The sequence below is a fragment of the Drosophila elegans genome, unplaced genomic scaffold, assembly GCF_018152505.1.
Source record: "Drosophila elegans isolate 14027-0461.03 unplaced genomic scaffold, ASM1815250v1 contig_748, whole genome shotgun sequence".
NCBI lineage: Eukaryota > Metazoa > Arthropoda > Insecta > Diptera > Drosophilidae > Drosophila > Drosophila elegans.
In genome coordinates, this window is record NW_024546103.1 from 73,371 (window position 1) to 97,675 (window position 24,305).

The following is a 24,305-nucleotide window of genomic DNA, read 5'->3' on the forward strand; positions in this document are numbered from 1 at the left end:
TACGTAAGTGCGAGCAGGACAAACGTGTGACGATTCCAATGAGCAAAGAATGGAGAAAATACTAGACGGAATTGGGCAACAAAAATAACATTCGATAAAATACCACCGGGGCCGATACATCAATGAACAAAATTGTATTTAAAAAGTACAATTTTGGTCATTCATTGGAGTTGACGACAAAACGGAATATAAAAGCGAGGCTTAAATGTATACGAAATATTTTTAACCATTTAAAGGTAACAACTAAAAACCTTTAAAAGTTAAAATTAGCGGGATAAACACAATATAATAAACAAAACAATAAAGTTTGAATTTAACGTTAAAAAGGCAGTGTGACCGTAAACTTATAACCAAAAAAAAAACTCAAGCAGTATCCATATAGTTGTCTCTGTCTCTGAGCTTCAATAAATCCGTCAATGAATGAGGCGAACAATGTAGTGTCATATCATAAATTATTTCTTAAAAAAAAAAAAATACACGCCTGAAAACCGAAAATAATGTTATCACTTTTTCTTGAAGATGAAACATTCACGAATCTAATAAGTTATTAACCTCAACATTCCGCCGGTAAATCTATTTGATCTCTGGAGGATTTCATCAATTTAAATTTGTAAGCCAGTGTAATGTACATTTCGGATTGAACGATCCTGGAAAAGCGACATAATTTCCAATAACAGGCTTAAAGGTCAGTAAATAGTATTGACGATGCTTGCAATTTGTTGTTGATTGCCTAGTTTAGACAACGCCGATGGAGGTCGGCTATGGTTTTCTTGGAGTTGAGGGTTAAAGTTATGTGGTATGGTTAAATGGTATGGTTCCAAAAAGGATTTCCTCTTTGACTCCTTAAGGAGTCCCTTGAGTGTCCTGCGTTTTTCGGCATATACTTGCCGTATGAGTTCGAGTTGCTGCTGTCTTCTAGTCCACCAGTAGACTGGCTCCCGGTGGCGGTGTTGGCTCCTCGTTTCCTTAATGCCTGGCTCTGCATGTCGTTTTGGCTGCTTCAGTGATGCTCGCCTCGTTGTCTTCTCCGTTCTCGCCTATGGCAGGATTTAAAAAATCCCTAAGGAACCTATCCAGCTGGATAGTATTAGGGTTAAAGTGTCGTTCCGGTGAAGGGTCTCTGGTAGGTCTCCTTTCAGCTAAGTTACAGATTATTGCCTTGTGGTCGGTAGCCGTGTATAACTCGCTAAGTGACCATTGGGCACGCCGGAAAAGAGAGCCGCTGCAGAAGCTAAAGTCCACTTTCTGAAGTGTTCGCTTCTTGCGTTCGTGTAGGCTGAGCCCCATTCTTCTGCCCAGGCATTAAAGTCACTAACGTGGTGATCGCTTTCCTATTGCATCGCTAACCAGCTCATCCAGGACTGCTGAGATTTCTTTGATAGAAAAGCGCGGTGGTAGGTAGCAGCCGACCTCACCCCGGCTTGATCCAATCGTCAGGATTGCGGCAGTTTTGGTCGCGTGCAGTATATGGTCCAAACCGGATGTTCTTCAGTACGGCTCGCTGATGAGCGATACGTCTGCCTAAGGGCCCCGCATGGTATGGCTCAGCAGAGCGTGCGCAGCTTCGCAGTGGCTAAGGTTGATCTGAATGATATTCACTTCCCTGACGGTTTTTTGCTCATAGAACATCTCCTGCTGATGCATAGAAAGCATTTAGCCTATTGTGAGCAGCTCTCTGGCTTATGCTCGGGTTGCCCGCACTTTATACAGCAGTCGCGAAATGCCCGAAATCCAGGCACTTAAAGCACCTAGGCTTCCAGTCGCTCTCCTTGACTCGGCAAACTGGCTATCCCACCTTTATCTTGCTCCTGGCAAGGACCACTTGCGCCTTCTTACACAACAGCCTTATTATTGCCACTGGGTGTCCCTCAAGGCGGGTCAAAGGCTACTCCTTTTTACTGTGCTAGTCTCTACTGCGAATTGGTTCACCAGCTCCTTTGTGAGGTTATATGCAGTTACAAGTGGGTCCAAGTCGCTGACCGCCAAGAAGTGGATAATAATAGAGCTCGCACATCCACAGCTCCGTTTCCAAGTCCTGCCTCATCAGCGTTGCGGTCCTATTGAGCTCGAGCGGAAGTTTGCCGCTTGCGGTACAGCGAGCCTTATATACACTCTTGGCTCTGTCCGTCGCTACGCCTGGTGATCATTGTCAAGAGCTCGCTGTTGGTTTTCTCTTTAGCCTTGACTACGACTGCCTCAAGCCACTCGGATACTTTGCCGCGGATTCCGTAGTTTCCCGATGACTTATGACGCCTGTCGGTATGAGGGACTCTCTCTCTCTCTCTCTTATTTAGCTTGTTCCCCTGACCTTGAGCTGCTGGGACCGACTCCGAGTCTTTCTTCGGGTATGCTTTTCTATTGGTGTATTACGTATTACGATCGAACCATCACAGTAGATTTTTAATTCTGCGTTTATATATCACCAATTAATTTTCCTAATGGTTGGTATGAAATCGCATTTTTTAGGATACCTTTCGTGATTCTGAACATCACCGTGAAAAAGTTTTCAATAAAAGTAGTATCGAGCATTGTTTAAAGTTTGTCTGAAGATGATAAATTAATTTATAGAATCCTACTAAAGCAAGCACTTCCCTGGATTTTTTTTACCACAGAACAGTTATATGGTATAATTTCAGATTAAGTAGAACATCATTTTCAGGATAAAACGCTCTACAGTGTTAGTCTAGCAGATATCTTGCACATGAGATGCCTTTTCAATGCCTTTTATATTTATTTATTTACAACAAACGCTTTTTTTCAAATGAGTGAAGTGAGAAAGTTCAAAGAACAAGGTAAATTTGTTTAGTGGTCTACAGGCACTTAGCGCAGTAATAAGCACACAGTTTGGAACACAAAATTACGATATTTAATTCTTTGTCAGGGGATCAAGTGGCTATTAATTTTTTAGAAACGGACTGGATAACGGCAACGCGATTCGCGTGAATACGACACTCAAATGATAAGGGTAAATATGATCAAGTAACATTTAAAATAACTGCCGGGAAACGGTAGTTTTATACTTTGGATTTCGGTGTCGTTAATTTCTTCAAATGTTAGTTATTCAGACTTGCAGAGACGTTTAATGTACAATTAAGTTTGAGTTTAGGAATAAAAAAAGAAGGAGGCTTGTTTCAGTCTTAGAATTGTGGGACCAGAACCCATGCAACCGTTTTTGCTAGGCATAGCGCCAAATGGCTACGTTTGATGGCTACTCACAATTGCTTGTAAAAAACGCCAATAATGTTCCTTCTTAGGTCAACTTCAGCTCTCTCAATGTAATGTTGGGACGAAAACATGTCGGAGTTTCGGGAAGGTATCTGCTGATATTAACATTTATGAAAATGTTGAGGCTACAAGGAGAATTACCTGTACGTCCTCATCTTATTTGAGAAGCAGATATAAGAAGCAGATTTTAGCCAAACGTAAAGCTTCAAGTGCATATTAACTTGACCATGGTTAGGTTAAGGCTAAGGTCGCTCAGAAGACTCCGAGATTATAGCAAGGCCAATTTGGCTTATGGTGATGCCTAAGTGTTGTTTTTTTTTTAAATTAAGTTTTAAGCTTAAATATATACAAGGATAGGTGAGTATTAGGGGAGAGATGTGGAAGGTGTGCCGTTCCCACGGAACCGCCGCAAAGCTATTCTTTGCTGAACGCAGGGTTGTCAGATATCCACTTGTCAGTGCCTAGTATGCACTCTATAACATTGTAAGCCATTGCCGAGGATAAGTGCTTGAACCTAAAAAGTTACGTCTTGAAGCATCCGTGTCGGTCTATCGTCCAGTCCTCAAGTTGACCCAGTAAGGTTTCGATGTTTAAATGCGTCGCCTGCTTTGTCCCACTCGTTTTGCCCATCACCCTTAAGATGGCTGTTGTCTCGTTAAATGCTTTGTATGCACTTTTTAGTAGTTCTTGTAGGTAACTTAGATGGGTCTTAAACTATCTAATTGGCAGGACTCAAAGGGTCCTCATTCAAAATTCAACTGCTAATCTTCTCCATGTTACCTCCGGCTTCCCACAAGGGAGCCATCTCGGCTCGCTACTTATAAGTTATTCTCGCACTTTTGTACTCAGATGGTGATAAATTATGTTTGCAGTATAAAGTTATCTCCTGCCACAAGGATATACAATCCGATCTAAATCTCTTTAAAAACTGGTGCATGGATAATAATATAAATTGAAATGGCTCTAACTGTTGTGAGGAGTCTTAAAACTCCCCACAAATCCCGATGCAAGAGAGCTGCATGGCAACAGCGAAGGAGCCGAAAATGCCGGAGGAGTAGAGGGAGGGCAACAAGTTCAAACTGTGAACAACGGACCTCTGACCCGGGCAAGCGGAGACACCGTTAACTAACTGTACTGCGCTGGTCACAGGACCCTCACAGCAAGGACAACAATGTCGAACGGTGAATTGGCGGACTTCGGACCTATTCAAAGAGGACGCACCGTGAACTATAGCTGCGGCAGTGGACCTTGAACCCAATCACGCGAGCTGGAGAAGAGGAATAGCGGGACCAGCACAGGATATAAGAGAGCGGCGCAAGCGCAAATTCAAAGCGAGTGCGTGTACGCGAGACCAGTAGCAAGTTAATCAAGTGCCGAGTGCCAGGATCAAGATCGCAAGGTCGAGGCGCCGAACGACGATAAGTCTACAAGGCTAAAGCTACAACGCTGAGATCCAACGGGTGCTAGGTTGTGGTTAAATTGCGGAGCAGCAGTAGCAACAGCGGAAGAGCCGCGAGGCTATATTAAAGGAGACGTATAAAAGCTTTACGATCCCAACACAACCCTTGCGTTATCTTTTGGTCAAAGGAAATTACCCACTATTAATTTGGTGGAACGAACTCACAACCTCTCAGAGCTAGCCGCACGTTTACATAGCGAGCGAGATACTTAAGAAATCAGGTCGTTACATTAGGTGCCCATGAGTGATTGTCATGACCTGGATTTATAATCTTAGGAAGGTGGATTTCGCCGAGGTGAGCAAGGTTCTTGAAATAGAACTCGTGGGCTCAGTAGAGGCGATGAGGAAGACCCTGGCAGACGCTAATGACCGTAGAGCAAAAGAGCCGGACATGGCGGAATTGGTGTCAGATCTGGAGAATAAATTCCGGAAGCTGCCGGTCCCAAAATTCAATATAACCACAGCAAGTGCCGAAGAACTTATATATAGCTTGGATATCCAGAGCATGGCAAGCGACGGCAGGCAGCGAGAAGGTAGCCGAGAAAGGAGAGAAAGCGTACGGCCATATCCGCAGCACTACGCCAAGGTTGCCAAGCAAGTCCGAGAGTGAAACTTTTGGTATGACGGCAACGACAAGACGTTGGAGTTCCTGGAGCAGAAGAGCCGTGACCTTTGGTCTAGATATTAGCCAGATCACACGGGCAATGCCAGAGCTGCTGCAGGGCAAAGCCCCAAAGCGGTTCATAGTCAACAAGCGGCAGGGGGACAACTGGGGAGATTTCATATACAGCTTTCAAGGCTATTTCCTTCCTCGAGGATACATGGAGAAGCTAGCGGACCTGGTCAAGCAGAGGAGGCAGACATACGGAGAAAAGTTTAAATACTACATGGTGGACATGCAGACGGTGATACGGCCCCTGGGTGCGTCGGCCAAGAAAGTCCTGAACAGGATCAGGGAGAACAGCACGCCGGACCTCCAAATGTCTATGCGGCCGTATAAGGGTCGGACACCCTGATGGCGCTGGCAGAACTGGAGAAAAATTCCAAAAAACAAAGGATGCAGAACCACCCAGTGCCAAGGCCAAGGGCAGAGAAGGGTTCGGTGTGTAGGCCGTGCAGGAGGACACGGTCGCGCCATGGACCACCAGCCGATCGCAGTGGATTCATACAGAATCCAGTCGACGCTTGCAGCAGATACGGGGGCGCCGACCATTGTACGAAGGAGTGGAGATTTTCGGAAAGGATGTGGACCAGATTTTGAAGAGCGAGTCTGTAAAATCTGCAAGGCTCGTCAAGCGTGGCAGTACACGGGATCACCATGAAGGACGATCAGCCGGTCAAACAGCAGGTCAACCAACGCAACAAGCCAAATGAAGCTGGATAAAGGACATGAGGGGCAAGATAGTCCATAAAAATATCCGGATAACAAAGTAGAGACCGACCGGCTGTACCTGGCACATTCCTCACAGAGCAGGCAACTAGGATGTGCTCGAATGGAAGCTATGCATACAAACCGGATCAAGGCAGCGAATCATTGCTGAGAGCCACGATATGCCGACAGCCGGACACATGTGCAGCCAGAAGAAAATCGCGAGGGTGGCAGCGAGTTACCAATGGCCGGGCATGCACCGCGACATCAGCGTGGACGATCGATAGTTGCTATCGATGGGTACACCAATGCAGCCCTGGCAACCTAGGACAACGAAAACAATCACGATAACGGCAACATCGATGGCAATGCTGGACCCCACTATCGATAAATGCGATCGGAACGTGTTCAGTAGAGGGGACATACTGCAAGTGCAACAAGATGGACTGGTAAATTGGCGGAGTTCGGACCTGCACATAGAGGGCACACCGTGATCTAACGGTACGGCAGTGGACCTTGGACCCGATAACGCGAGCTGGAGGAGAGGGATAACGGCACCAACAAAGGCTATAAGAGGGCGGCTCCAGCCCAGCTCAGCTCGAAGTAATAGTGCGAGAATCAAATCGTGTATGCGAGACCAGTAGCAAGTTAATCAAGTGACGAGTATCAGGATCGAGATCGCAAAGTCGAGACGCCGAACGACTATAAGTCTACAAGGCTGATGACAACGCTGAGATTCAACGGGTGCTAGGTCGTGGTTAAATCGAGCTCAAGGAATCCTTGCGTGGAACCTAGTTCTACCTGCTAGGAGAATCACCTTGCCGACACAATCCAGACCGATCTTAGGGAGTCTGCGATAAATGTAACTGGGCTGAGAGACAGAACCTAGTTCTACCTGCTAGGCGGAACACCTTGCCAGTTCCGACAGTGAGGTTCGCATAACATCCAGAGTATCGTTGGAGTCGTCACAGTCGACGACAAGCGACGCCGCAAAAGACAGCGACGAGTATCAGCAGTAGCAGTAGTGGAAGAGCCGCGAGACTATATTTAAGGAGATGAATAAGACCTTTACGATCCCAACGCAACCCTTGCGTTATCTTTTGGTCAAAAACAATCACCCAATATAAACCTCTCTGAGCTAGCCACACGTTTACGTAGCGATCGAGATACTTAAGACTTTTTTGTGTCAATCCAAAATACGTGACTTATACCTGCTCTTTACATACAATTGCTTTTCTAAACGATTTCGGCGTCCTTCTAGGCCAAAACTAAAGTATACCGATCAAATTTTGTTCATGGTTAAAGCTTGATTTTATTAAAAGATGGTCAAAGGAATTTGAAGATTTCTTCGGAGTACTAGATGCGCGGCACTGTCTTTATTAATAACCTTATACGTGGCATCACTGTGCCAAGTAGCTTAACTAGCTATTATATTCCCCTAATACTGAATGATTGTAGATCTAATTATGACTTGAACGAGCCTTTCAGAGTGTTATGTTTTGACTACAATTGATTACTCTATAACATCTAATTATAACTCACTGCCGCTCCTAAAACGTTTGGACACTAACGCAAATGTAGAACCTACTTTGTCCCGGTCTCTTTTCCTTAATTTTTTACCTCGCGAATCGTCACGTTGGGCGGGTGGTAAGCCGCGGGACTCCCCGCTAAAAAAAGAAAATCGGTATCGTTTGTTGTTTGTCAATCGATCGGCTACTTCGTCACCAGCGCTATGGCATCTCAGATTCTCGTTTAATTAATAAGTTTTTAATTCAACACGATGATTTGGAATTGTTTAGTATCATGACTAATTTTAATAAATATTTAACAAAAATAGTAACAAAACTTGGTAACAGAAATTCTTTGAGTTGAAGGTGAAACTTTTTTGAGTTGTTTGAAACTACAGTTGTTTGTAGGTTTATTGATTTTTTATTATTTATATATGTGGTTGCCCCTAGAACATAATCTAGTGACAGTAGGACGCTAAACCAACACTTGAATTGGTTTTACTTGGAGAAAATAATGCATATGAGGGCCAAAGACGCAGCGATGCTCACTCGTAGAATGCAGAGTAATTGAATACACAAGGATTACTTGAGTACTGATTTTATTAGGGTTGAGGTCGGGTTTATATACACGATTTCAGAGTCAAGGGGGCCACCAGAAGTGGAATGGGGTTGTTAGCTAAAAATACATTGCAATGCTTAGGTTCTAAGATATACAAAGTCAACATATTTGTCTCCCACACAGGGAATTTATAGGCTAGAGTTAGTAAAAATAGATTCCGGGTTTTGAAGGTAAAGCAGGCAGAGCTAGCGCTGCCTGTATGCGTCGACTGAAGTTGTGTGCTAACATACTCCCGGCCGTTGAACAGGCGTTCAACATTATCCAATATTGATCTCAAAGGCGTCGGATACGGGCGTCTGGTGATGTCTTCTTGGGGTGTTGATTTACATTGGCTTCGCTGGCAGGTCGATGTCCTTTGACGATGACGAGGTTTGTTGAGGCGACTTCTTTTGGAAACGTTTCCATACATAAAATATTATCAACCCAAGTGATAAAATTAGGGCGATATAGGCACTTATGTGGTGATGTTGTAGTTCGACGATCTCATTTTTATTTTTATTCTTGGAATCAGTTCCTTGCTGAGCTCATTTAATTCATTATAACTTAGCTTTAATGAATTATTTGCTTGCGAAACTTTAGCAAGCGGTGTTAAATATTCATTTAGACTACCAAATCGAGCATACGATAATTTCCAGTAGAGGTTACCTGATTGCCAATAACACTCAGAACAGGATTTCTTAAAGTGCACTTCGGATCCAAGGATAAAAGTCCAATATTATCAATTGTAAGGGTTGATAATTGATCATCACATACTGCTGATAACTCCATCGGTGATTTAATTAAAAATATCCATTGATTTCTTGTTCTCAATCTTTGCCATGAGAATGATCTCGTTGAACCCTTTGTTTGGCACAATGCCGAGGATTTGTTGTTAAACAATTGAAACTCACAATGATTGTCAATGGAGAACATGGATTGCTTATCTGAGCAAATATACTCTTCGCCATGTTCGAATATGTTACAAAGTTCAAATTCACTTGACGACATAGTAATGAATTGATCTCGATGTTGATTCACAGCCATAATTGGATATTAAATATCAAGGGAAATCATTTTATTGTTGATAATTACCGGTATTGGAACCAAGTTATATATTTCAAATAACTGTGTTGATACTAACGGCAGTGTTAATTTAAAGATTACATAATCCTTTACCACCTTTGCTTCTGCCTTCATCAACTTATAAAGTTGAAGTACATCGTCGTTGACGAGAGGGAGCATTTTTCCTTGAGGCACGTGAATTTTGAGTTTATCCAAATGTTGTCGAAGTTGCTTGGGAGAAACGAGAAGTGGACTTATTTCATTGTGATGCATATTTGTCAGAACATGTGAAATTTCTGTCTGGACTCTCTGAAGACTTGCTGTCAATATGGATAATTGATTCGTCAACGCAATATACCATTGTAAGGCCTTAAGAGAATCTAGACGAGCATTAGCTATATACTCCATTTGCTGTGTCATTATTTTTATCCTTTTATCGATAGCAGCTTCATCTCGTTTCATAATGTTTATTGTAGAATCAATTATCGAAGTTTGATTTTTAACTAATTCTAAAATGTAATCTTCATTCGAATTCACCTTTTGAATAGTTGATGACATCTTCTTGGCATATTCTGTGTCTAATACGCCAAATAAACTGTTGGCAATATTTCAAACAATATCCAAGGGAGAACGACGCGTTCTTGACATGTGGAGTAAATCATTTTCAGTTTTTATTTCTTCATAAACGTGTAAAAAATGTAAAATGTACGGTTTTAAATCATAATAAGCTATGATTGTCCAGTCAGTTGCTAGTCGAGTAGATCCAATTTGTTCGTAATAAATTCCTGGCCTTAAATCAAAGCTGGTTATATTAATCGTAATGGTAATAGCAAGCTTATGAATCGCTCTTTTAAATACTCCTGTTTCAGTTTTTACGTCTGCAACTCGCACATATCCATCTTGGCCTGGATAAATTTTAACTATTCGTCCAATAGGCCATTGCAGCATAGGCACATTGTCTTCCTTGACAATAACCATCATGCCTTCTCTTACATTTTTATGGGCCTGTTTCCATTTTGAGTGTTGTTGCAGGCCTGTTAAATATTCTCTGGACCACTGTGTCCAGAATGTGTGCTTAAGTCGCTGCACAAGCTCCCATTGTTCAGGTAGCGATTTTATTCGAAGTGGTTCTGGGTCTGGCTGAGCAACTAGTGCTTCTCCAATCAGTAAATGACCTGGTGTTAGGACTGTAAGGTCATTAGGATCATCTCATCTTGGAGTAAGAGGCCGAGAATTTAAAACTGCCTCAACATTTGTGATAACAGTGCTCAACTGCTCAAAGGTGAGGTTAGCAGTTGACATATTTTTTAATAATAGTGTTTTTGCTGATTTTACTGCAGCTTCCCATAATCCACCAAAGTGAGGGGATCTCGGTGGAATAAATTTAAAATTGACACCTTTCGTATTGCACAGCTGTACTATAGAGTTATTAGCCTGCTGTGAGTGGATTGTTTCTTTTAACTCTTTTAATTGGTTGCTGGCGCCAACGAAATTTGTCGCATTGTCGCAGTATAGGGTCTGACACTTTCCTCTACGACTTATAAATCGTTGTAGTGCTCCAAGGAATGCAGCAGTTGTTAAATCTCCCACAAGTTCCAGATGGACAGCCTTTGTTAAGAAACATACAAATACTGCTTTGTATGCCTTATCAGGTCGCTTGCCTCGGGCCTTGTGGTGCACAATAATCCGCAATAATCGACTCCGGTATTAAAAAACGGTCGATTTTGTGAAACTCTATGCTCAGGTAGTTTTCCCATTATTTGAGAAAGCAATTTCGGACGAAACCTGTTACATGGCACGCATTTCAAGATAACGTTTCTAACCATAGGAGTGATTTTGATAATGTGATAATGTTGTCGTATAATACCCTTTAAAGTATTCGTGAAGTTTATGTATCAGCATTTTGACGATCTCGTCATTATATAGTAGTAAGTAGGGATTCATTGCATCCCGAGAAATTGGGTCATTTTCCACCCTTGCTCCTACTCTTATGATAGAGTTTTCGTCCAAATGAAGATGAAGAGAAGCGATCTTGCTGCTGTTGGGTAATGGTCGTTCGGGATTACTTCGAAGGTGAGTAAATTCATTTGTGAAGTCAGCCTGTTGTATACACCGTATAATTATCCGCCTAGCTTGTTCCAATTCGTCAAACTCCAGTAGCTCGGTTTGTTTTCTATTTTTACGATAACAAAATCGTAACATGTATGCAATTATACGTTGTAAGCGATTAAACGAGTTTCCATGTTTAATTCGATATAATTCTTCTCCTAGTGTACATGTTGCCAATGTAACAATTTTAATTTTCCGTTCCAAAGAAATAGTGTTATCCTTGGGAGCTTTAAATAGAGCTGACCATTTCTCTTCAGATCCATGAAGAAACAGTGGTCCGTATAACCACAATGTTTGGTCGCTTAATTGAGATGCGGGTATCCCTCTAGATAATGCATCTGCGGCGTTGAGATTTGATCATACATGTCTCGATTGATTCGGGCAGGTTGAATCTTGAATTTTCGACAACCTATTTGCAACGAATGTATGGAAATTCGATGCTTTCGCATTTATCCAACATAACACGATTGTCGAATCTGTCCAGTAATGACATTTTATGGATTCTGATTGTAAGTTTAGATCATTTTCACCTTTTCAGCAAGCTCTGCACCTTACACAGCTGCACATAACTCTAGTCGCGGTAGGGTTTGCTTTTCAAGAGGTGCTACTGTTGATTTAGCGAATAATAAGCGCACAGTCGTTTGTCTGTTCCTATATATGGCTCTTATATAAACAACAGCACCAAACGCCTTTTCAGAAGCATCCACAAAAATGTGTAGTTCTTGCTTACGAGGTATTTTTCCATTAAAAATTTGACCACCAAGTGGATCAAAAATTTGACCCAACTCAGAGGCTACCACTCTTTTTATAATTGTTTGAGTGTTATGTTCTTGAGCCTTGCCACACAAGTTGTCATCCTTAGGGCTCCAAATGATTCCCAACGTCTTAACACTAGTATGTTCCAGTGCAGTGCCAAGATTTATGTTGCTAGCAATATCTTCAGGTAAAACATACTTTAGTAGCTGGTGTGAATTAGAGCACCATTTTCTAAACTTAAATCCACAAGGCAGCAAGATTTTGTTCAACTCTCCTTGAATCCTTTGAGCATCTTTAATTGTGTCTGCTCCGGTTAGGCAGTCATCAACATAGAAATCGTTCTTTAGTGCATTTGATCTCAATGGTCATTTTTCCAAATGTTTATTGGCCAAATGCTCCAAGCATTTTGTGGCAAGAAATGGAGCTGAAGTTGTGCCATATGTCACAGTTTTCAGCCGGTAATATTTTATTTCATCAGACGGATTGTAGCGCCAAACAATCATTTGATTGAATTGGTCTTTTGGATTCATCCAAACTTGCCGATACATTTTTTCTATATCAGCCGTAAAAACAATTTGTGAATTCTGAATCTCAATAGAATAGAAAACAGATCACTTTGAACAACTGGTCCTGGATAAAGCACATCATTCAATGATTTTCCTGTAGATGTTTTACAGGAAGCATCAAATACTACTCTTAATTTTGTAGTAGTACTTTCCGGCTTAAGAACACAGTGGTGAGGAATAAAGTAATGTTCCTCTGGTATTTGATTAGGCAATACTTATTTCATATGACCCAATTTTTCGTATTCGGCCATTAATTCGTTATACAAAATTTTAACATCTGGGCTGGTTCTTCGTTCCAACGAAAGGAAACGCCTTGTCGCAATATCGCAAGACTTCCCCAGGGCTGAGGGATCTTCAGAATAAGGTAATCTGACTATTAACCTTCCGTCTTGTGCATGTTGAAGATTTTCCAAAAAATGTTTCTCGCATTGTCTTTCCTCTGGTGTCCTGTATTTCCTTATTGGTTCCATGTTGTCCAATTTCCAGATTTTTTCCAACGACGATTTTGCTTTCTCGGCTGAGGAAACGACCATGCAATTCTGTGGCATTTTTGAGCACATGTTGATTTTTCCAGCAATGACCCAACCAAATTCGGTGTTCTGGAGAATCGGATGGCCTGGATACGACTTGATTTGCTCTGGCCTTATGATAGAGAAGTTATGTTCCGCGTCAAGCAGTAAATCAAGCAAGCGGAATATTGTTTGAGATTTTTAAATCACTTATTTTTACTTGTTCAGTGGGCTGATCTGCCACAATATGAGGAAGAACAAACGCTTCGACTCTTGCTTAAAAATCATTTAATTAACACTAGCACGTCCTTTACTTATTCGCGGTTGGCCTCCAACTCCCTCAATGCGAAGGTTTGTTGAATGTAGTTGCAACGATAACCGCTTAACGAGTCTTTCAGATATTAAATTTATTTGTGATCCGGAATCGAGAAGTGCGCGAAAATCTCCTTCTTGATTGTTTACTCCTTGCACTATGACTCTAGCCGTTGCTAACAGTGTGTATTTTTTCTCTCAACTGTTTTTAGTAGCAGCAGACGCTGCTGTTTTTGGTTCGGTATTGGAATTTCCGTTACCTAAATATAGCAATGTGTTGTGTTTTTTGTTGCATTTTATTCATGTATATTTAAACATGCATTGTTTGGACATGTGGTCTGCCTTTAAGCAATTAACGCACAATTTCTTTCGCTGGAACCAGGCCAGCCTTTCAGCAGGAGAAATTTCCTTAAATCTATCGCGTTTGTAAATGAATTCGCTGTCGCTGAAGCACTTGTTTTGTGTTTTTCCTTATGCATTTTGCCGCCAATGGCTTCAAGTGCGAGAAAACGTTGTTCCAGAAACGCAAGGAACTCTTTTATTGATTGAATTTCCCTGGTATCTAAAATTGTTTGCTCATACAGTATGTGCGTGAGTCGGTCTAGTTTTCTTGTCATATGAAACAGAAGGACTGGATCCCAGGTTTCTGTTCTGATTCCAATATTTTTTAAGGCTTGCAATGATTCATTGATGTTGTCATGCAAATTTTTTATTGATTGAGAATCATTTGTCACATTAGGGTGATCAAATAATTTTTCAAATTTCGCAGTAGAAAGGACTCGCTTATTATTGAAACGTTCTTTAAGCATGGTCCAGGCGGTGTCATAATTAACTTCTGTTAATTCTAAATGCCTAACTAACCTTTCTGCTTCTCCAGAGAGATAAGCTTTAAGATAAACATTTTTTGTATCTTTGGTTCTTCAGGTTCGATGCACAATTTGTGAATTTCAAAATGAAGACTTTCAATTTGTTTCCATAAACTATCAATTAATGATTTATAGGTAAATTTGTTTTCTGGAGCTATATGTTCTTGACATAGATTCCAGAACCGCCGCTTGGTGTCTTATAAATTTTTGTATTTGTTCCACAACTTCTGACAATGTTTCAGTTTCCATCGATTGAAGAATTTTAGTATTGAATTCTTCGATAGCTTGATACACAATCGTTTTCCTTTGGCTGTAGTATTGCTTTTCAAAATGGAGTATTGGAGTATTATTTAACATTTCCAGGTTAATATTATTTCCCCTTGTCGAACTTTTTCCAATACTCCTCAATTTGGCGTTTTCTGTCTTCAAATTAAGACGCCTTTTCCTTTCTTTTGCTGGAATCCTTTTTGATGTTTCTCAGCAAAATTTGGATTTCTTCGCCAATTTTGCTTTGAATAGCAATCAAATTTTCAACCTCCATTTTGCCTTACATAGTGCCTGACCCGTTGGAAGATAATTTATTTGCTTAATATAAGCTGGATACGCTTCTACTCGCAACCGATTTTATGGTCAAAGACAAGTAAGGTTTTAAGGATTAGAAAAAGAGCCAATTCAATAATTTCAAATCTTTTTATTTAAAATTTTTATTTAATTTGTTTGTTAATTGTTATGATACAATCGCTTCCCAAAATGTGCAAGAGTCGCCGTGTTGACTACTTGAAATTGTTGTATTCCAGTTGAAGAGCCGCCTTGTTGACTACTTCAATTTCGGAAATTAATCGGCGGTTATCCTGAAAGTCGGCAAGTTGACTTCAGTAAATCGGATTAAATTTTTGATGTAAGTTGGAAGAGTCGCCGGGTTGACTTCTTCTACTTTTAAATATTTATGTTATTGGAGTCGCCAAGTTGACTTCCAATATTGTAGTAAAAGATCGCCAAGTTGATCATTTACTCCTTGAAAAAAAATTTCAAGTTGTTCGGGAATATGCTGAATATCCTATCCTGAATATATACCTGGTTTATTAAGAAAGATTTTCACAACTTTAAATCTAGATGATTCGATCGCCAAGTTGATCGGGAATCTGTCTTGAAAAATATGTGCAGAAATTAGTCGCCAAGTTGACTAGAATTTCATGCAACGGTCGGGGTCACCCAAATGTTTGTAGGTTTATTGATTTTTTATTATTTATATATGTGGTTGCCCCTAGAACATAATCTAGTGACAGTAGGACGCTAAACCAACACTTGAATTGGTTTAACTTGGAGAAAATAATGCATATGAGGGCCAAAGACACAGCGATGCTCACTCGTAGATTGCAGAGTAATTGAATACACAAGGATTACTTGAGTACTGATTTTATTAGGGTTGAGGTCGGGTTTATATACACGATTTCAGAGTCAAGGGGGCCACCAGAAGTGGAATGGGGTTGTTAGCTAAAAATACATTGCAATGCTTAGGTTTTAGGATATACAAAGTCAACATATTTGTCTCCCACACAGGGAATTTATAGGATAGAGTTAGTAAAAATAGATTCCGGGTTTTGAAGGTAAAGCAGGCAGAGCTAGCGCTGCCTGTATGCGTCGACTGTATGCGTCGACTTATTACTGTAAAGCTGCAAACCATTGTCGCTTCAATGCGACCAATAGCCAGCGTTGCGGAGGAACGTGATCCTCGTGGATTATGACCATGTCGTTCGGGCCTGTAGCTCTGTAGATACTCTCTCCGTTGACCACCGGCACCGCCATATTGGATCCGCCATTTTGAATTTTAAAAATCTGCCTTCAGATTCGTAATCAGCGACTCTAAAAAACCCCGAGTTATGAATTTCAAGTGAATTCATTAACTTTTAAAAAATTGATCCGCCATATTGGATCCGCCATTTTGAATTTTAAAAATCTGACTTCAGATTCGTAATCAGCAACCTCAAAACTATAAGAATCAGTCATTATCCATCGAGATATACTGTTTTTCATAAAGTATTTAAAATATTTGTTTGCTAAGTCCACAAATACTTGTGCATTTAGAGTCACAGTAAGAACGCCATTTTGAATTTCAAAACGACACTTTTCATTAGAAAGGGTATGAATTGACGAAAATCTTAAGCTATAATAAGTCCATTTTCGTTCAATAGAATTTTGGGCAGAGCTCTGGGCCGGTTGAAGTGAAACGTCCCATATATGATATATATATATAAACATATACTCTTTGAGCACCCTCAGCTGCCCAAAAACTGACAGTTGGTAACAACGAATAGAACGAACTGGCTAAAATGCAAAAAGTAGATCAGTTCACACATCAGCCTAGATCCAATCATCAACAGCACTAAGGACATAGATAACATACTTAAAAAACTGGAAACTCTGCTTTTATCTTCTGAAAGTAACGCAACATTAAAAAGTTTAATATCAGGTACCAGAAATAACATCAACTGTTATGCTGATCAATTAGTCAGGGAAGAGAGCCGTCTCCGCCGAGACTGGCAAGCCAGCAGGTCACCATCTGGTGCCAGTAGGTGCCAAACGGAAGCTTTCTAGAAAACTGAGGCAAGAAGAAAAGCAGGCCCAAGAAACTTTTATTCAAATTTATTTTTTTTATTTATTCTGGAAAGCTCATCCTAATATAAGCCCACCGATTCTAGCAGAAACACCGTTGCGAAACCATGATGGCTCTTGGGCTAACAGCGATGTAGAAAAATATATAGTTTTTGCAAAATACCTTTAATACGCTTTTAAGAAAAATAGAGCTGCAGAGCTGCAGGCGTGTTCACAATACCTGCCAAGGCGAGCACACCACATATGTCTCATTCCAGAATACTGTGATCTCCAAGGTCGTCAAGGAGCATCTAAAGCCAAATAAATCTCACGTGCTCGACAAAATCACACCCAAAATTTATTCCGGATCATCAATTTTGACCTAAAAAAAGCATGGTAGAATCAAGTGGTTATAAAAGTGAACGAGCAAAAATGCAAACACATTACCTTCATCCTTAATATAAAAAATTGTCCACAATTATAAATCAATAACGTACTGATACCATCTACAAATGAAGACACATATCTTCGATTACACCTAGATGGGCATCTCACTTGGAGGAAGCACATAGAAGCGAAGCGCGAACATAAGTCCCGACAACTACATTGGCTAATAAACTACCGCTCTCCACTAAGGTAAGAGTACAAAGGTTTACTCTACAAAACTGTAGCTAACGAGGCCACTCATCAACCAAATGCCCTTATTAATGAGCATCAACTAAATTTAAAGATTTAAGATCTTAAAGCTTGTTTTTAGTCCCCTAAAGGTGAAGGTTCAACAAATAAACAAACAAACGCTGATGTTGTCGCATCCAAAGCATGACTAACTGAGAGTCCGTCAATAGAAACGTCTTGGGGGTGTTTGTGCGAAAGCAGACATGATCTGCATGCAGAGTGGAGCCAAGAGATGAGCTCCACAAAGTTCGGGTTGCGGCAGAGTCCTTTTCTTGGTTGGGGACACTCTCGATTTCGTGGTGACCGGCTTGGTTATTGTACGGCCGTAGTTCATGCGTAGATGCAGCATGGTGCAGCCATGGAATCCAAATGCTGTAATGAGTGAAGCCACGCTTGTTGAAGAGGCATTGGGACCGACTCGTCCCTCTGAAATTTCAGGAGCCAAATTCCTTGTAGCAGGATTTTTGTCACCATGATGGTTCCTGAAAGAAGTCCCAGCGGATCAAATAGTATGGCGCCACTGAAAGAATAGCCCGCTTTGTGATTCTTTCCGTGTGACGCTCATGTTCATCCATGAACATCATCCATCCATGAACAGTGTCTCGCCTTTAGCTTGCTTTGGTGTGAGTGTCGGTGCTGGTAAGCACACTTCTTTAATGCGCCATAAACGTTCTATGTTGAGGTTATTAAGTCCTCTAAAGATGAAAAACTTTTGGAACTGGTGCCTTGGCCTTGGTTTACTGTGCGTGACTGCTAAAAAGTTTTTTTTTCATCAGCGAGTGGCGCATTTTTAGCGGGGTCCATGATGAGACATCGATTTGGTCTGCCGCTTGCTTGAAAGTCGTGGTGAAGTTTTTGTATTCCGAGTACTCGCCGGAAACAATCGGAAAAGAGCCTGGGTAGCTTGATAGACGAAGTGGGAACAGGCCTCATCAACATGTCCGGCGTAAGAACCGTAGAGTTGTGCACAAGCTGGCGATGACCAAATCTTCCAGCTCGGAGCGGTAGCTGAGCTGTTCGTCTCCTGCGTCAATGGCCTCGATGTCGATTTGGACAGCCATAATTTGTTTAAAACTGGCCTTCATAATAGTAAGCCGGCATGTAAGTTTTGCCGGCGCCAGCGCAATTTGCGGCTTCTCAGACTGTTCGGTCTTGGCAACCGCTGTTCCGATCCGCGACATACTCCTCCGGATATTACAAAGCTTTTGTTTCATCGCTTTTTGCGTGGGGGGCTCAATTTTTAGAGTAAAATTTAGAATACAAATCTTGATATAATGTGCGAAAGGTTTTAACAACTTGAACTTTCAATGCGTGGTTTTCAAGAGTTAGCCGTCAATTTGTGGAAAACAGAGTGTGGCAGCGTAGCTTAAAGCTACTGGTTCACCGATGAACCAGTTCCGAAATGAGAAATGACGTGATAAATCGTATAAATATTGGCAGCTTGGTTGCGTTTATGCGTATATTGTGCCCTGTGAATGTGATTTCAAAGGCACTGCAGTGACGGCGAGACAAGATGAAAAGAGGCTCAGCGATTGGCGTGAGCGCTCTAGGCGAAGTCTGCAAACTGCAATGATGGCGTAGTCTTACCGTTGTGGCGTTGCGTAGTTCAGCAAAACGGTTATCAGATTTGAATTTTTCTGCCGATGATGGGCCGATGGGTCGGCTCACTTTCCAAAATGGCAGGGTATATTTGGAGTAGTTAAGTTAATGAAGCGTATAACAACCGTCTTCACGCGGTACCAAAAGTGAAGTTCTTTATTCTTACGTATTCAAAAGCCTTCGTGGCCAGAGTGGTGAAAATACACGGGTATAAGTACAAGAGATTTACCACCAACTGGTGGTTCAAGTAAACAGTAATGATATTCAAGTTCAAGTGTTACATGTAAATTCTAAATTTATATTAGTGCTAAATTGACCCCACAATGGGCTTTATGATATAGTCGGTCGATTTAAATGAAATTAAAACCGTTATGCGAAAATATCAAGAATTCAAATCAGAGAAGTAAAAAATATAATCAGCAAAATTATAATTTTTTTTAATCTGTTTTTCCAATTGCTCGAATGGGATCCAAATGATGTAGTCTTCCGATCCGTCTTTGTTCGACCTACTACATGTAATAAAAAGACAGAATTTGGGCCGGATTTCCCATCCTCTTGGAAACTTTAAAGTTATTTTTTTATCTACAAAGTTATTATTTATAACTATATTCGGTGCCAATTTAGCAGTGTTTCTATCATTTTAAGTAACGGCTTAAGAGGAAAAGAGAAACAGTTTGAGGTCATACTAAATCATAAATATCTTTGTCTATAGCATTGTATAAAAACACGGTAAAACAACAAATGTGATGTTAGGGTTCAAGGATGCACTCTGAGAACTACAACTATTTGAAATAGGCTTTTGAACCGCCAGTGTATTTAAGAACACAATTAAAAAAAAAACACTTGAACACATGTGACGACGTTTTTTATTACAAGATGTACACTGAAAGAAAGTTAAAAGCATATTTTGTACAAAAAATGATTGTGCACCATATACTAAATCAGAAAAAAGGTTTAAAAAAAGACCCAGTGTAGGGTCAAGTAATGGACAAAAAAAATTTGTTGCACTGGCGTTGAAAAAGAAAAGTCAACTCCGCAGCAAAAAGAAGAAAAGACACATTGCAGAGTGTCCAAAGGCCAAATTTAAAAAAAAATGATCTGAAAATATTTACACTAAATTAACACCATTTTAAATGTTCAATCTTCTAGTTTAAAACCGGAGGAACACAATTCAAATTTAATTGTGGTGCCCCCCTATTCCTCCTTAGGTTAATTTTATATTGTCTTTATTAGAGCCTTAAAGTGATACATGTACTAAGTAAATCAGTGGAAATTTGCGGATGTATTTGTAAACGTTAATGAACTAATATGCCTTCTTATTTTTTCAAGTTCAAATTTGAGGGGCTTCGCACCTGTTTCGTGTTTTTATGTTGTGTTATTGTTTCTCTCTGTCGTGATTGGTGACAGTTTTTAATACACATTAATTTAATGTTATAAAAATCAATTCGAAATAGTTTTGCGTTGTTTGTTTTATTCTCAAAGGCGTTTCGTATCAATGTGTGTTTTCTCGACTGCATATTCTCAGTAGTGCACAAACAAGGGTAGCAACACAAAAAAATTACAGGAAGTGATCGTTGCTGTTTAAATTTACATTAAGAATAACGGCTAAATATCTGAATTGACCGATATTTCTAAATCGCTTTGCTACATATTTGAAAATATTGCTGCTTATTTTTGATCGCCAAAATCTTCAATTCTCCAATACAAATATTATTGACTAAATGTGACGGAGTCCATTGTATTAAATTCAACCGAAAATGCGTTTTAGCAAACAGCGGAAAGTGCTCGTCGTGGTCGGCGCAAAACAGCTCCCAATTAAGTAATTTTACTCATAATGTACACCGCCATATCTAGAAACCCATATTTGCTTATAAGAAATTTCGTGATTATCAAAACATCCTTCGATTTTTTTCCAAGCTACCGAAGAATAGAATAATATATCAAACAAAAACACCTCTTGACGAAGTAAAATTAACGTGACGATCCCACCTGTCTGATATCAGAAGTTTTTTTTGAAACAACACCTGGTTACAATAAAAGAGTACCTCAATACCATGATCACGAGTCATCCCTGTATGTCTTGGCTATTGAAAAAAACCAGGACACACAGTTTCGACAGTTATTCTTTGCTGAAAGCATACCTGACATCGCATAGGCATTGTAGCGTCATTTTCAGTCGGAACCCTCGATGAGGGTTCAGTATGACGATTTTTGCCAAACAAGTATTTGTATTTTCCTTTGAGAAGAATTTTTTAAACCTGACTAACTACTAACTAACTACTGCTAAAATTTACTTCCCTTATAGAAAAGTATGTACAGATATTTTAGCTGTTACGAGGCCAAGAAGATTTAGTTATTATTGCATCATCGCCTTTAAAAAAGATTTCCTTTTTTCGTAAAAAGGATGTATAATGTTCCCTATTAAATCATAGACCTTGGTGAAATATTCACTTTGTGAAGTGCTTTTTAAATAAAAGTTATTAGTTTTGAATAGGAATGATCGACTAAACTAAGTGCAAAAGTAAGAGCACGGCTTGAGTATTCAATTAGTGTCTGACTTTGTAGATGATGTAAGCTATTTCAATATTTTTCCAAGCACCGTAGCTAAAATTTTCTAGTTCATTTGGTGTGGACTTTCTTTTTTCCGGAATATATAAGTTTGCAATGACATTTTCTGTTGTCTGACTGGGGGGTCTATGGCTGTAGTAAGAGCATATTAAATTTACCACATGTTTATGTAAAACAAATGGGGTTATTCCTCTTAAAGAAAGATATTCCAAAAGCTTTTGCCAAAAGTCTCCGCTATCTTGCTGTTCAGTTTTATTAAAAATTATAGACCGCAAATCAGAATTGTTAACTTTTGTTCCCAACTTTAAAGGGTTTGAGTATTTTAAAACGGTACTTTTAAAATTTTATTTTGACCATTCAGAACTGATTCATTAACGCACCCTATATTTATAAGACATTGAAGAGTTACCATATCATTCATTAGTATTTAGGTTTTTCAAACCACGAACGTAATTAACGATTGCTATATTTTTATTCCTGCGATTTGTAATAATTTGGCTAATATTGAAGGCTCATTGATAGCAGTTGTTTCACATCGTAGGTAAATATTTTTATCTGACACATTTTTGTTTTTCTTATTATTAGCACCAAGATGCTGTAGGTTTTTTTTATTTACTTCTTAACCGGTTATAGTCTATTATTACCCCATCAATTGTCTTAATATTTTTTGGCTTAAGGTTAAAAATGTGTGAGCCAGAAAGAGTTTTTAAGCGAGATAACGCAACATATGTTTGTCCATTAGCAAAAACACTATCACCAATATCAACAACTCCAGAGGTGATTGTTAGCCCTTGGATTTTATGAATGGTATGCAAAAGTTATTGTACATTTTTTTCGTACAATAAAGATATTTTGGTTTAGCTGAAATTTTGATTCAAAACGCTCAATTTTATACTCATTTTCTTCAAATTTAAGTTGTTCCCTTGTTGGAATTAAGCATATTGTATGTGGTGGCAGCTTTTGAATGTGTGTAATTAGTTCGGAAAGAAATGTTTCAATTGAATTCACATATAATTTAATTTCCCTTTTCGATAATAGCTGATAATCATTCCCATCTAAAATGATTAATCTTACGTGGGCTAGTGTGTTAGAAAACTGTTGATCTGATTGTTGTCTAATATTTTGAGTAAGTTCATCGTAAGAAAACAACTTAGCCCATAAGTTGGTCGGGTGCAGCCCAGAAATGTGTTTATGTAATCTTTCCTAAGACCATCTGGGTGTTCTAATGTATCATATATTTCGCATAGTTGCCAAATAATGTATTGTAATGTTACATTAGACACAATCGAAATATCATCAATTATTATTAGGCATACGTTTTTAAGGTTATCCCTCATTAACTTTTACTACGCCGCCATGCTTAACAGGTAAATTTAACAGCCGATGTATTTTTACTCCGGTTACATTGCGAGCAAGGATTCCTGTAGGTCCAGCCACAACGACTTGTTCTCCAAGATTTATTTTATATTTTCTTATAACGTTTATCAAAAAAGACATTCCTGTACCTCCGACGGCAGAAACAAATTTAGCTAACACGTTTTTAGGAGACAGTCGCGGATTTTGTACATTTTTTTTTCAGTTTCTGTTTTCCATGTATTGCATTAAACATTAAAGTATCTATAATTTTATTGAATAATCTTTTTGGTCAACGTAGAGCTGAAATACCTCTTCCGATATTAAAATATAATTTTCATTTAATGTTAGGTTATCCATTTCATTTTATTCATTTTCTAACAACACTTCAAATCCAGCAATATTTTCATACTCAACTTCCACTTGACTTAAGTTTTCATTTTCCAGTTCATTAGATACTTTTAACAAGTCACTTTCAAACTCTTCTCGTATTTTAAGCAACTCTTCTTGATTAACGTGATACCGCATGGCTTCCACCAACTCATCTTTTACTTTAAAATGTTAAAAAAATTAAATATTAATAATTTCCAACTCTTTTGGACGATTTGGGGTCCCTTTGGACCCGACTTGGGAAATAGATATCTGTGCCTTCGTCACTCATATTTTGTAGTAGATTCCTGCACTTAACTCTACGATTCCTTTTTTGGCGTATATCTACCATACCAATAATTGTGTTTTCATCAGCACCAAATAGAGGTATTTGTAGTAATCAGCAGCTTCAAGTGCTTCACATTCTCGATTTGTTAACTCCATATGTTACCTGCTACCGATTTGTTCTCATAAAAATCTCTAAAATCATCGATTGCAAATGATATTTCTGTTCCAAAATAGCACAAGTTCCATTGAAACGACCAGTATTCGATGCAGTTCATTATTTGTTCCTCGTTGTGTATGTTCCAGTCAAACAAGGTAGTTGAGATTGCTTTGGCTTGATCTTTTCCAGAAGAACTCTCAAGTTTTGGTACTGCAAGAAGCTGTTCTCTACCATCAAATGAAGCAATGATTGACAAGCGTTCTTTTTTTGAACTTGTTGCTAAGTATCCTCGCTGCTCATATCAACCGCTTCTACTACCGCCTGAAGAATGTATACGGAGTCTCTTATATTCAACTGGCATTGAT

At 39.6% G+C, this 24,305-nt stretch overlaps 1 protein-coding gene across 10 annotated transcripts in view; it reads left to right on the top strand.

Annotated features, from left to right (window-relative positions):
- LOC108135457 (vesicular glutamate transporter 1) overlaps nt 1–24,305 on the top strand; it is a 102,355-nt gene that overhangs the window by 48,553 nt on the left and 29,497 nt on the right. For 5 of the 10 annotated variants that reach the window (XR_005977827.1, XR_005977826.1, XR_005977829.1 and 2 more), the window contains exon 4: nt 17,474–17,567. The exons of the other annotated variants lie outside the window; for them this stretch is intronic. The gene's annotated coding sequence lies outside the window, so the exon portion shown is untranslated. The remainder of the gene's footprint in view (nt 1–17,473; nt 17,568–24,305) is intronic. 10 annotated transcript variants of the gene reach the window in all.